Genomic DNA, 14,720 nt, shown 5'->3' with positions numbered 1-14,720 from the left:
CTGTAGCGTGTTCTCACCGTTGCAGTGGAGCTGCAAACGGACAGTTCTGGCTTATCTGCTTGCATTCGGTTGTGCATTTGCAATGGGTCTCATTGTCATTTGCAATTGCTCTGCAGTTCTGGGCAGCTCAGGATGCTGTCATCATTCCACCAAGTGCTTGTTGCAGCTGAGCTGCGGCCAGATAGCCCTGGATTTCCTGTATCCATGTTGTTACATAATACTGCATGTATTTCTTATGGGAGTCCTTTGCATGCACAGCCAGCTAGAGAATGGTAATCAAGTCAGCTCAGGATTGAATGATTACCATTCAGCTGTGTGAAGAAGAAATGTCAGCAGCACCGTGAAGTGAAAAAAGTAGCTCTTTTATTTGTGCAATAAAATGACATATCAGAAATTGAGCTGAGGGCAACTACAGCCCGCTGTTTCGAAGCGACATGCTTCTTCTTCTAGTTGCAAGCTCATAATGACAAACAGTGCTCACATACATCCTTTTATATGGCTACAAATTCAAATTTTAACCAATCCACAAATAGGAATTGAAAAGTGACCAATCAGAGCAGATCAAAAAGCAGAGGACCTGATGGGAAACTTCAGTACACAGGAAGTGCATCCCACAAGTGACATCACTGTCAAAAAACACTCCCACGGAAAAAACGGCTGCTAATCCACACCAAAGGGTGTTTCGAAACAGCGGACTGTAGTTGCCCTCAGCTCAATTTTTGATATGTGATTTTATTGCACAAATAAAAGAGCTACTTTTTTCACATCAGCGGTGCTGCTGACATTTCTTCTTTACTATTTTTGAACTTGATGAGCAACGAGTTCTAATCAGCTATAGCACGCTGGTCTCCTTTTAGAGTGCTGGGTCTAACAATTTTTGCATTCAGCTGTGTGTAAATTTTCATACTTGCATACATTGGCCGATGCCGGTTTAAAAGTCTGCCTCCCATTTTAGACCCTACCCTTGATAGCGGTCAGTACGCTGGTCTGCTGGGCACCTTGTTACTCTGTATAGTTCTGTTATTGTAGTTCAATGCAACCTTATTACTTGTGCTTTAGCTAGTTTCTTGATAAATATATATGCAGACTTGCTAATATATATGTATCTGTTAGTTAAGCCGCTTGTTATTTTTCTGTATTACTGTGTATTGCCTAGTTCCATGCTTGATGGATGTTCGCTGCATCCCGGTGGGTCAATGAAATCCATTATCATGATAGCTTGGATTCTGCCATCACCACGTTGGTGACTGTAGTATTCCTGCTACTCTAGTTTCTGGTAACGTGACTATAGGCTGCGGTTGCTATTAGTTACGTTCTATCCTGTAGTCTTGCCTGGGTGGATTCTTGCTGGTGACTGTTGTTAACCTGCTTGCTCTGCTTCTGTGGACGTGACTGTGAGCTGCGGTTGCTACTAGTTACGCTCCAATCTATAGTCCTGTCTTGTACCTGTCTGAATGCTTGCTATCACTAAGGCAGCACAGTACGAACTAAGGCAGCGCAACATCGCACTGCACTGCCATTGTGTTTTATTTGTAGCGATATCAGAATCCCAGAGCTGAAGTTGCTCTGGGCAGCCTGTGCTGCCTCTTCCATTATTCAGCTACCAGCCTTGTTGCTCTGGGTGGTCAAAGTATAACCCCCAAGAATTACATGCCCAAGGCCAAGTTTCTCTGCAGACTGCCTAATGTTGTGGTTGAGAATCCTCATGTTTTTGCCTCTTTTTTCATGGTGCCGTTTGCTGTGATTAAGTTCCCTGGTCCATTAGCTGAAAAACACCCCCAAAGCACTTAGGTTTCCACCACCATGTTTGACAGCGGGGATGGTGTTCTTCGGGTTGAAGGCTTCTCCTTTTTTACAGCAAATGAAGGAAACATCATTGTGACCAAACAATTACATTTTTGTTTCATCTGACATAACACAGAAGACCAGAAGTCTTCTTCTTTGTCCAGATGAGCATTTGCAAAGGCCAAGAGAGCTTTTGTTTGCCTTATCTGGAGAGGTGGCATCCTCCTTGGTCTGCATCCATGGAATCCAGCAGTGTGCGGTGTCTATTGAATTGTCTGCCTTGAGACATTGCCACCAGCAGAGTCCTGATTCACCAGGATGGCCTTGGTGGTGATCCTTGCATTCTTTTTCACCTCTCTCACTATCCTCCTGGCCAGCACAGGTGTCACTTTTGGCTTCCCACCACGTCCTCTGAGATTTCCCACAGTCTAGAACACCTTGGGCTTGATTCACAAAGCGGTGCTAACCTACTTAGCACGTCTAAAGTCTTTAGACGTGCTAACCAGGGTGTTAAGTAGGTTAGCACCGGATTTCTCAATTGATTAACCTACTTAGCACCCTGGTTAGCACGTCTAAAGACTTTAGACGTGCTAAGTAGGTTAGCACCGCTTTGTGAATTAAGCCCCTTGTATTTTTTAATAATAGATGCACTGTAGCCAGGGCCGGATTTATACTTTTTACCGCTCAAGGCCCGACTATCGCCAGACCGCCCCCCGCCCCCCCCCCCCCCCCCCCCGCTAAAACCAACAGTGCTCCCATACAGTAAGTGCCACCTATAATACAGCAGTGTAGTTAGCGACATAACAGCAGGATTTAGATTAAAAATTGCTCTGAGGTCATTTAGACAGGGATTAGATTGTAACTACCTCTAAAAGCAGGTAGTGATATGACAGGCATTAGATTCTATGCTCCTCTGGGGAGTTAGTCACATGATGGCAGAGATTAGATTGTAAGCTCCTCTGAAGAGTGACAACACACACACACACAGGACAGGAGTGACAACACACACACACAGGACAGGAGTGACAACGCACACCCGGGACAGGAGTGACAGCGCACGTATGCAGGACAGGAGTGACAGCGCACGCACGCAGGACAGAAATGACAGCGCACGCACACAGGACAGGAGTGACAGCGCACGTAGCACAGGAGTGACAGCGCACGCACGCAGGACAGGAGTGACAGCGCACGCACGCAGGACAGGAGTGACAGCGCACGCACGCAGGACAGGAGTGACAGCGCACGCACGCAGGACAGGAGTGACAGCGCACGCACGCAGGACAGGAGTGACAGCGCACACACGCAGGACAGGAGTGACAGCGCACACACGCAGGACAGGAGTGACAGCGCATGCACGCAGGACAGGAGTGACAGTGCACGCACACAGGACAGGAGTGACAGCGCACGTACGCAGGACAGGAGTGACAGCGCATGCACACAGGACAGGAGTGACAGTGCACGCACACAGGACAGGAGTGAATACACGCGCACGGGACAGGAGTGACAACACACACAGAGGAGTGACAACACACACAGAGTAATGACAACACACACAGAGGAGTGACAACTCACACGGGACAGGGGAGACAACACACACAGGACAAGAGTGACAAAACATACACACAGGACAGGAGTGACAAAACATACACACAGGACAGGAGTGACAATGCGCACAAGACAGGAGTGACAACACAAGAAGTGGACAGGAGTGACAATACACTCACAGTAGTGACAACATACATAGGACAGAAGTGACATACACATCATCCTGGGACGCAAGTTTATGATGTTGCGTATCTCTCCTCTGACCTTTCTCCTCACCTCCAAGGCTTGTCTTCAGACTCTTCACCTCTCCACCTCCCATCTGGAGCTCGTCTCCCTCTCGTTTCCCTTCCAGCTAGCTGTTTACTTTCCTGGCTGACCGTGGTGGCTGCCTCTCTCTCTCCTAGCAGCATTCTATACAGTGTGCTGCTTCTCCCGAAGACTCCTCTTCTCCTGCACGCTGTCTGTTTTCACTTGATTGCACAAGTGAAACTCCATCACTGCACACAGGAACAGCCAGTGGCTGTCCTTCAGCATGACGTGCAGTGCAAGGGTTTTGACGTTACTGATCCCTGAACTTGTAACAGTCTGTAGCCGTTCGCCCTCTCCACACAGACACAACTTAGCAGGGCGCAGGGCGATGAGGCTGCAGATGGGGCATAATAATTATGTTGATTAAAGTGTGTGACTGTGGAGGGAACAGACTGGGGAGACCTGTGCAGCAGGTTAGGGATGCTAAAGACGGCTCTCCAGCCACCCGCCCCTTGCAAGGCTCCGCCCTAGGAACGTGCCTTCCCGGCCTTCCCAGAAATCCGTCCCTGACTGTAGCCACTGGAACTTGAAAACATTTAGAAAAGGCCTTGTAGCCCTTTCTTGACTTGTGAGCAACCACAATGCGCAGCCGCAGGTCCTCACTGAGCTCCTTTGTCTTAGCCATGACTGTCCACAAACCAACTGCAGAGAGCTGGTGTTTTTTACCTGTTGAGCTGATTAAAACAGCTGTTCCCAATTAATCAGGGTAATTAGGATGCTTTAAAACAGCTTGGAGTATTAGGATGGTATAGAACTTTGGATTTTCCCACCGACTGTGACAGTTTGTGAAGGGTATGAATAATTTTGGACTGAACACTTTTTGCTCAAATGTAAATAAAAGCTGAGAAATGTTTTCTTTTTCCACAATAATGCCTCTTGTACATCGTCTTATTATCTTTTGGGAGACACCTATGTCATGCCCCGTCAAAAAATTACATGCTGTTTGACTAAAAGAAACTTCAAAAAGTCAAAATTTGCCAGGATGAATAATTATTGGCAGCACTGTATGTATACGGTGTATTATTTCCAGGATTTACTTGATATTTTGGACTTTTGTCTATCTTGAATGTGCATTTGTAATCATTTAAAATATAAGCATTTCCAAGTGATTGGAAGTTTTGATATTTTGAAGTCTAATGGCAGGTTAATTGTTTTGTTTTCTTGCAAGAATGCCAATCGTTTCTGAATTGAATGTTTAAAAAAGATAGTTCAATAACCTGTGTGCCGCCACCTTGAGAGAGAACCCAACCAAGTGTTATTATAGCATTTGACATTTATATACAGTGGACCAGATTTTTGAGGGCTCAACCTGGGACGGGGGGTGGGGGATAGGGGGTAGTTGTGCGACGTGCGAAGCGCGCCGCTGCGAAAAATGGGCATGGCCATAGCATAGTGGGGTGGGGCTAACTAATGTGACAGAGCTAACTAATGTAGCTGTGTAACTCTGAGGCAGTGGGCCAGAGTTACCGAAATGCCAACAATGACCTTAAAGTACCAAATACAGTCATAACCATCAAATAATAAATTTAGCAACCGTCAACTCCGACACGACATGCAAAAAATGTTTCCTTCGACAGTTGAAATGCAACAACCACTACTTTCAACACTTTAAATGCAACCACCGCTACCTCCGACACTTGAAATGCAACCTCATTACCTCCAACACTTTAAGGCTGGTTTCACAGTGGGACGTTAAAGTCCCACATTACAGCAGCCAGTAACGCAGCCTAACTCACAGCACTGTAAAATCAATGTGCTGTTCACAGTGCACACGTTGCGTTACATAGTAACGCAGCACGTTTAAACAAAGTGCTGCATGCTGTACGTTATACTGGGCTAAGCCACGTTAGACTGTTTGCACATGCTCAGTAATGTTGGAGGAGGAGGTCTCCCCTCCTCCTCCACAGCCAGCCACATGGCTAATTAATATTCACTGCACTGTAGAGACTCGTGGGGGGACTGTAGTGTTGTCCAGATCATGAACGAATCGTTCATTTGATCCGGATCTTTTTTGTGAGTTAAATCATCCAGATCATCACAATGAAAGATTCGGTTCACAGTGGATGTCTGTCTGGAAGAAACAGGAACATACAAAATGTACAGTGCAGGGAAAGTCCTGTCCTGCTAGTCATTTCACCCAGTCTACTTCCCTAGTAAAATGATTCAAATGATTCGGTTCAAAGATCCGGATCTTTTCAATGATCCGATTCAAATGATCTGAATCCTTAAAAAGATCCGGACTTCCTATCACTAACCTGGAGCGGCTGCTTTGAAAGCTGCATAACGCAGATCAATCTGACGTCCAACTTCAACACCATCATGCGTTGCGTTAGGGGCACATTATGCGACCATAACGTCCCCTAAAACACAACGTCTTGGTGGGAAAGTAGCCTAAATGCAACCACCGCTACCTCCGACACTTGAAATGCAACAACCACTACCTCCGACACTTGAAATGCAACAACCACTAACACTTGAAATGCAGCCAACAGGAATGCAATAAACCTCCCACACATTAAAATGCAGTAAATGTTACAACCCATACATTAAAATGCAGTAAACATTAAATGTAGCAAATGGTACCTCTGACACGTGAAATACACTTTACCCCACACATATTAAATGCAGCAAATGTTACCTCTTTTTTCTAGACTTTAATGCATTAAATGTTCCCGCTGCCACTGGGTGCTGGTGGGGTGGCATAGAACTGCTTAGTGGGAGATGAGGGGGACACTGGGTGGGGAGGGTGACAGTGGGTGGGGGGGGGGGGAGAAGGATAACAGTGGGGGAGGAGAGGGGGGACAGTGGGGAAGGAGAGGAGGGTGGCAGTGGGGGGGGGGGGAGAGAATGGTGACTGTGGGAAGGAGAGGAGCGTGACATGTCATAGGTCACTCAAGAGAAAAAAACCTACACTGTTACCCCCCTATACACACAGTCCTAACTGGTCAGATACACACACACAAATCTAACTAGTAGACCCCATGTAGTGCACAAGCTACACAAACTCACTCCTCTCTGTGATGCTGCAGGCTGACACACACACACACACACACACACACACACACACACACACACACACACACACACACACACACACACACACACACACACACACACACACACACACGAAACACTGTTCTGCTACGAGTCACACATACTTACTCTCTGATGCTGCATGCTGTTCTGGCTGCTGCTGGAGCATGTTAGAGGGGATGGAGCTTGAGTTTCCCTCCTCTCTTGCTTCAGATCGGCTGATCAACTTGAATGCCTGCCCGCCCTCCAGCACATGACAGGCAGGTTGGGGTGGGCTGCAGCTGCCAGGCGCACAGTAAATCACTCTGTCTAAGTCACCGCCGGCAGCTGCTTAATCTCCCGCTGGCTTGAGGCGAGCCCTCCTGTCTACTGAAGAGCAGCTTTGGCTGCTGCTGCTGGCCAATTCTCGGCTCCTGCTGCCCAAGTTCAAAGTCGGCCGGGGCTTGGCTTAAAGGGGAGGTACATAAAGGGAGAGGATAGTGGATGTGGGGCGGAGCGGAGCAGCCTGCAACCAATAGCCCTGCAAGTTTGCCGATAACGGAACCCTGTTTGACCGCACAGACATCCGGTGGCTAATCCGGGATGTTTCCCGGGACAAATCGCAACCTGGGACAAGCCACCCCCAATCTGGGATGCAACCCGGGTAAAGCGGGAGGTCTGGTCGTTGCAATTTATACCCTATCAGTTTTATAGACATCATAACATATCATCTCTTAAAAATCCTGATGCAGCCGCAAGACCATGTCTCTTACTAATGTCTGCAATTAGCTGAAGCTGCTGGCTACAGTTAAGGCCCATACAGACACTAGATTGATGTTGCCCAATGAGGATTGGTGGGACTTGATCCCTTGGGCAACATCGCTGTATAGAGACTGTACGGAGGCATAGTCAACAGAGCGGTGCAGATGTGACATCACAGAAGCTGTCAACTGTCACTCGGACAATTCGATCCACCTGGCGAATCGCTGACAGGTTGGAGGCTGCTGTACACAGGCCGGATTATCAGCAGAGTCGTCAGGTTCACAGTGAGATTGATTTAGTTCTCAGGTATAAAGTTATACATAAAGGTATATAGTATATACCTGTAGTTCATAGGTGAACTAAGCTAAGTCCACAAAAGCTATTGTTTGAAACATCCCTCTGAGATTCTGGTCCACATTGACATGAATGTATGCAATAATGTATGCAATCATTATTAAAGATTTGTTACACAAACAAGTTACAGGCCTTCCATTTTACCACATTCCACATTACTAGACTGTTGGCACAGTTGGGTACATGGATTCATGTTGTTGACCCCAAATTCTGACACTACCATCTGTGTGCCTCCTGAGACAGTGAGATCAGACCAGTCTTCAGCTGTCCAGTTTCAGTGAGCCTGAACCTACTGCAGTCTCGGCTTTCCCCAAAATGGTTCAACATGTTGTGCATACTATTATACTAACCATAGTTGTTAATAGTGATCATCTGAGTTATTGTAGCCTTTCTGACTGATCAAATCAGTTTCACCATTCTCAGAGTATGTAGAGGGAGTTAGGTGCACTGGGCTACTTCACTGGGCCTCCCCGGAGTGCTCCAAACCAAACGACAGTTCCACTCAGCCAGGTACTCAAAGTTGAAAGCGATGGGCACATCCAGTATAAAAAAGCCTTTATTGGAAAAATTGTTAAAAACTTGTATGCAAAAAATACAACAGCTACAGTTGCTGGGAGAGCAAGAGGGGGACAAGCATGTACAAGATTTCACCATTCTCCTCTGACCTCTCTCATCAACCAGAAGTTTTCTTGCGCAGAACTGCCACTCGCTGAATTTGTGAGGGTTTTTTGTTGTTTGCATCATTCTTAGTGAATGTTAAAGGGACACTATCAAAGTTTTGCTTTTTTCCTGAACACCTTTAATAGGCAGAAGGGACGCACACTGGTAGTAAAAGAAAAGAAAAAAACATGCATCACCGTATCAGACCTTAAATATGGAGAGCTAGGACAGTAGTGTTGGGTAACGGGCTGTGCGCGGCAACAGGAATGTGTAAGAAGCACTCTCCATCCTTTTGCACTGTCCTGCTTGGATAAACAGTGCATGCTATGTTGACAGGAGAGTGTCTTGTGGCCAGGCAGATTTCAGTCAGTCTGATTCAATGATCTGCCGCCCACAAGACACTTTCATTTCAGCATAGCGTAATTTGTTTATCCAAGCACTATAGTGCAGAGGGAGGGAGAGAGCTACTTACACATTCTTGTTGCCTTGCACAGCCCATCACCTGACTCCACTCCCAGCTCTCCATATATAAGGTCTGATTAGATGATGGACGTTTTTTTTTTTTTCTTTTATTGCCACTATGTGTCATTACTAAGTCCCTTAAAGAGACACTGAAGCGAAAAAAATGATGATATTATGATTTGTATGTGTAATACAGCTAAGAAAAAAAACATCAAGATCAGATACATCAGTCTAATTGTTTCCAGTGCAGGAAGAGTTGAGAAACTCCAGTTGTTATCTCTATGCAAAAAAGCTATTAAGCTCTCCGACCAACTTGGTCTTGGAGAGGGCTGTTATCTGACTTTTATTATCTCAACTGTAATTGAACTGTTTACTTTTCCTCTAGCAGAGGAGAGTTTATTACTTCACAGACTGCTCTGAAAGACTCATTTTGAATGCTGAGTGTTGTGTAATCTGGACATATTATAGAGTGATGCAATGTTAGAAAAAACACTATATACCTGAAAATAAAAATATGAGAATATTTTCTTTGCTGCTAATCTTCTAGTAATTATTTATAGTACACAACCAATTCATTATATCATATTTTTTTTTCGCTTCAGTGTCTCTTTAAAGGTGTTCAAGACAAAATTAAAACTTTGATTGTGTTCCTTTAAGTGTGTTTTGTGTGTCAGGATCCCCATTCTAGCAATACTCAAACCATCTGGCACCAGCCATTAGGCGACAAACACAGTCACTCTTTTTTTTTCTATTCTAGCGTAGGATGTAAACATTACCCGAATCTACTGACCTATAGCTATACGATTTTATGCATTGCGCTGCTATCACGTTTGGCTGATTAGATAATGGCATGAATCAGAAGGTGTTATTAATACTGTAATACTGTATAAATAAAATATTCAATTCAATGAGATGGTACTTGATAGTAGCAGATGCAACTGCTTTAAGATTTATACCCTTGAGTGGCATATTTGAAAATATTGTGCCATGTTTATAGTTGGAATGTTTTCATGCAATTATTGTTCTTTATGCATCTGTTTAATTGTTTAGTGAAACATTTTCAAATACTGTAGTGGCATTTCTTTAGTTCCTGTAATCAAGGCTTCTAACAACACAGAAAACTGAAATTAGTAACAACTGAATAATTTATAATGTCGAGCAATTTGACCTCTGCAGTATCAGAGTGCACTACAATGTGATTCCAGAACGTTTAAAGTGAAACTTCCCTTTCATTGAAGAATTGCTACAAACATAGATCAGTGTTCTGGAAGACTTTTTGTAATTGAATATTATCGAAAGGGATCTTTTTTTTTTTTGCATTTCAATTTTCATCCAGCCCTGTATTTCCTAAGTGACTGAAGCTTACAGTATATCACCCTTATTTGTCAGCCTGGAATCTGTTTGTCTAAAGTCTCTTTCTTTGTAGGTGAATGTGACCACCTATAAATCTCCCATCATGCCACAGGGAAATTAATTGCACAAAGTTCAGGGCTTGTTACTCATTTTCCGCTAATTCATTGACTGGCAGTAAACTTGCCAGTATTTTAGGAAGCCAGTGTAAACTGTTTATTATGTGGAAATAAGCTTTGCCACTAATCCCTGCAAGGGCTTCAATTATCTAAGCATTACTGCATTTTCCAGCTTGTCAAGCGTCAATTCACTAAGGCTGTTACCCACATGGAAAAGTAAAATTACTGACTAGTGAGGTTAATTACCAATAGTAAATGCCTCAGTTAATGTCAACCCACAAAGATTAGAGCATTTGGTAAAACAAGTGAGAGGTACTCCAGCTTGGAGCTGTCAGTAACTAACAAACAGCCATTCGGTAAAATAGAAAGGCAAAGGAGCCAGCCAGTAGGAGGAGCACCCCATCCTAGTATTTGCTCCATTGGTACCGACATACTGCCAGGCGGGACTTCAGAAAATAAACACACAAGATGTAGGAGCAGAGCACATTCATTGAGGTTTCCCTGTAACCCTTTAGATGTGAGCAAGGAAAGACTAATACAGAGAATCAAAGGGACTACAGAAGTATGCAGATCTAAAGGGACACCAGGGATGTCCTTTACTCTCATACGCTGTCACAGGAAAGAAGCCGCAGCAGTTCATGTTTTTAGTGCATACTGAATATTTTACCGACTAATTACTTTTTACCGAACAGGTCTTAGTGACTTGATGCCAATGTGTAGAGATGAAATGAAGGGATTGCCCTTTTCTGCACAATAGTGGAGTTTTCCATCTAATTATCTTATGTACTTACGGTGGAGCAGCACTCTGACAAGAAGGGATACAGGGGCAAGTTAGGACTTTGCTATTTACAGTAGGGCAGCGCCAGAAACACCTTGCAAGCATTCTGTCTGTACTCATATACCTGAAGGAACTTGGGATGTCTTTGCTTTCAGGCGCTGGTAAGACAGGGTCTCTGGCCGTTCGATCTACATCCACATTGAGCTTTAAGCATTGATATATGCAGGTGTCTAGGAAGTTGCAGAGTTTGCAGAATAGTAAATTTTTACCTTGACTGATGGATGGACAGTGGCAAAAAGTGAGCAAATTAATTTAGCTTATGCTCCCGCTCTGTCCTTATAATAAAAAGGTCACTAGTGTAGAGGAGACTATTATGTTGTTTCTGTTGAGTAGGTATTAAGAAATGCCTCCTCACCTGTAAGTCATCTATAAATAGGTTTGCATATTGTGGTGCCCCTTTGCTCCTCCTTGCTTTCTGCATGAGCTGCTCTTAGAGGCCATTATCAAAGTAGTTGTGTGTGAGGGTGAATTAGAAATGCTGTGTAACATCCCCAGCTCTGCATGATTTATTCTGCGGGGATAACAGAAATTTATGATTTTCTTCAATCCCACTCTTGTAGGGGAAGTTACTTTAAACAGTCTCTACATCCATGGTAACCAGTGCGGCATTTGACGGTAGTTGATTTATGTTATGGAGCTTGTTAAAAAAAACCTTTTGTATCCTGTAAAAAACTAGCAGTCTACCTGTCTCTTGAAAGCTCATACCTATAATGATCGGTTGATGGATATACTGGTGCTGCATTATTACATTTTGTCAAACAAGGTAGTTGTGCTCATCCCACACAGACCACAAATAAAGGGAAAGGGAGGTGCAAAGGGACCTGCCCAAATCATATGCAAATCAATATTAACCCTTGCGCTCAGAACGTACACTTGCAGTAATGCAAAACACACAGCAATAAACTGCCAAACAAAATAGAGGCACTTAGTTCTCCAAAAATGCTGCAGCATTTTTAAATTAAGCCAACCCGCTACAGTCATCAAGGTTTCCTCCTTAGAATTCGTCCACTCATACCAGCATATAAGCATGCCAGCAGAAAATTCATGCATACAACTTGAAATTTAGACTAGGAGAAAATAGGATGTTAACATTTAAATGAAGGGAACACACACAGGTATATATGCATCCAAATAGCCATTCAAGCTAGTTCAAACTTTCTTACACCACCGTAATAATGGGCTGTAGTAGCATAAGGAAAGATACATCTTGATGCCTGGCCAACATGGAGTCTAGAGGCATTTAGACAAACAAGGTAGCTATGCTCATCCTACACAGATTATACATGGGGGAAAGGGAGGTGCAAAGGGATGTGGCCAAGTACAATGCAAATACATTGCACCCTTGCACTCAAGCTTACACTTACAGCAATTGTAAGCTTGCAAGGGCAGAGAGGGAACTCCTCCTGTTGTCTCTCATTCTGCTGTAATTTATCATATGAACGTGTACCGGTGTTGGTGCTGTCTCAAACCACACATCAGCTATGTACAGTATCTGTACTTGCATTGCTGGATGTCCTGCTTGTGCAGAGTTTTGTATTTCTCATGTATCTATGCTCCCCAATATTTATTTTACATTATGACCAGCACTAAAGAAGATGTTGGCACTATATAAATAATAACAATATTAATAACACGCAGCAATAAAAACTTCCAAACAAAATGGAGGATCTTAGTTATCCACAGATTTTGCAGCACTCTCAAATTAAAGAGGAACTTCAGCCTAAACAAACATACTGTCATTAAGTTACATTAGTTATGTTAATTAAAATAGATAGGTAATATAATCTCTTACCCACCCTGTTTTAAAAGAACAGGCAAATGTTTGTGATTTCATGGGGGCAGCCATCTTTTTGGTTGAAAGGAGGTGACAGAGAGCATGAGACACAGTTCCAACTGTCCTGTGTCCTGATCACCCCTCCCAGCTGTGCGCGCTAGGCAACGAGAACAACATCAGAAATCCCATTATGCTTTGCACAGCATCAGGGGAAAAATGCCCGGGCATATTTCTTTGATGGAGCGGAGCTTAGCTTCTGTGTAGCTAAAAATGAGGCTTGGGTAAGAAAAACAAAGTTCTGATGCTGTGAAACTGTTAAAGAAACACCAAGCCTTTTCAGTGCTGCTGAGTAGATTTTTAGTCTTGAGGTTCAAGCATTGTGATAGTTTCCTCCCCACAGGGCAGGTTCTAGACTTATTTCTGACACCCCCCCCAACATACCCTCCCCCATGCAAATGCAGCATCCACCTGATGTTCCTGCCTCTGCAGTACAAAGCCTAGATCCAAATTCACTTTTACCCACAAGTTGTGGTTAGGGAAATTGGAGGGAGTGCGAGTAGGCGAACATTTGGGGTGGGAAGTCGCCTCTTGCCGCCCTCTAATTGGCTCTGCCCTGAAGCACACAATTCACGCTGCTTCATGGAAGAACCGGCCCTGCCTTTTTACCATTGATCCACTCATACCTGGATATAAATTCTGAGCATAGGTGGTTTGGTAGTGTCTTGATGATATCCTTGAGATTTGAGACAATTTTGGCTTCACTCACATATTTTCATGGCACCTCCATGGCCCCTTCCTCTGTATTCTTGAGGGTTCAGTAGTGAGCAGGTTTGCATTGATGTGATGACATCAGTGCATGCAGCGCACTTCAAGGCTGACAGGCTTTGGTTTCTTTTCCCCAAAGACTGTGGGCCACAGTCGGAGCACCAATGGGAAAGGTGGTAAAGTCATCAGGGGTGCAGGGGAGCGCAGGCAGGGGCACTGTCATGTAGGGCAAGGGGGTAGGACCACCTTGGCAGTTTGACTTGGCTGCTCTTTGCTATCTTGATGGCATCGGCACCTGAACACAGAGGAATCCTGAAGGAGGAGCCATGAGCCACTTTCATTAGGTTAGTATGTGGAGGGTTTTTTGTTTTTTTTTAAATCAAGAAAAAGTGATAAAAAGGACTTCATCATTAGTGATAGAACTTGGAGGATAAGGAGTTCTTAATAAAACAACTTAAATTATACAGTGCTTCAAAAAAAGAACCCAACACGGTTTTAGAGTTAATTAAATATATTGATCTAATAAAAGAAAGAAACAAAAACATATACATAACAAATATAATAATATTAAAAGCAACTCACCAAATTACACTTCCACAGTCTTTGTGTTTAAAATCCCCTAAGGGGAGCTCATGAGGACTAATAAGCTACAGAGTGATCACCCATAGGGAAAAGATTATGGAAGTAATTGCACTGTGAGTTTTTTCCTCTAGGTTTGCTGCAATTTACCTATAAACATCATGCTTACTTGCCAACAAAGGCAACCCTTTAACACAGCTGCTGATTAACTTTATCAGCTGCAGGAAACTTTGATTTGCTAATGTCAAATTCTGCCTCCTGGGCGGACCTAATTACCATATATGTCACTTTTTTTTAGTTTTTACTCATGGCTAATGAATTATGCATCCTTAATAGATTAGGTACACCAATGTGAGAATTTCCGAGAGGGACTGGTGTGAACTCTGGGGTGGATTTAGCTGTTATA

General features: G+C 43.9%; 1 protein-coding gene across 2 annotated transcripts in view; it reads left to right on the top strand.

Moving 5' to 3' along the window:
• Positions 1 to 14,720, top strand: part of MAN1C1 (mannosidase alpha class 1C member 1) — a 197,573-nt gene that overhangs the window by 101,594 nt on the left and 81,259 nt on the right. The gene's annotated exons all lie outside the window — the stretch shown is intronic.

Source organism: Hyperolius riggenbachi, chromosome 2 (assembly GCF_040937935.1).
Source record: "Hyperolius riggenbachi isolate aHypRig1 chromosome 2, aHypRig1.pri, whole genome shotgun sequence".
Classification (NCBI taxonomy): domain Eukaryota; kingdom Metazoa; phylum Chordata; class Amphibia; order Anura; family Hyperoliidae; genus Hyperolius; species Hyperolius riggenbachi.
Note: the sequence above shows the minus strand (reverse complement) of the source record. Positions and strands in the feature narration are given on the sequence as shown.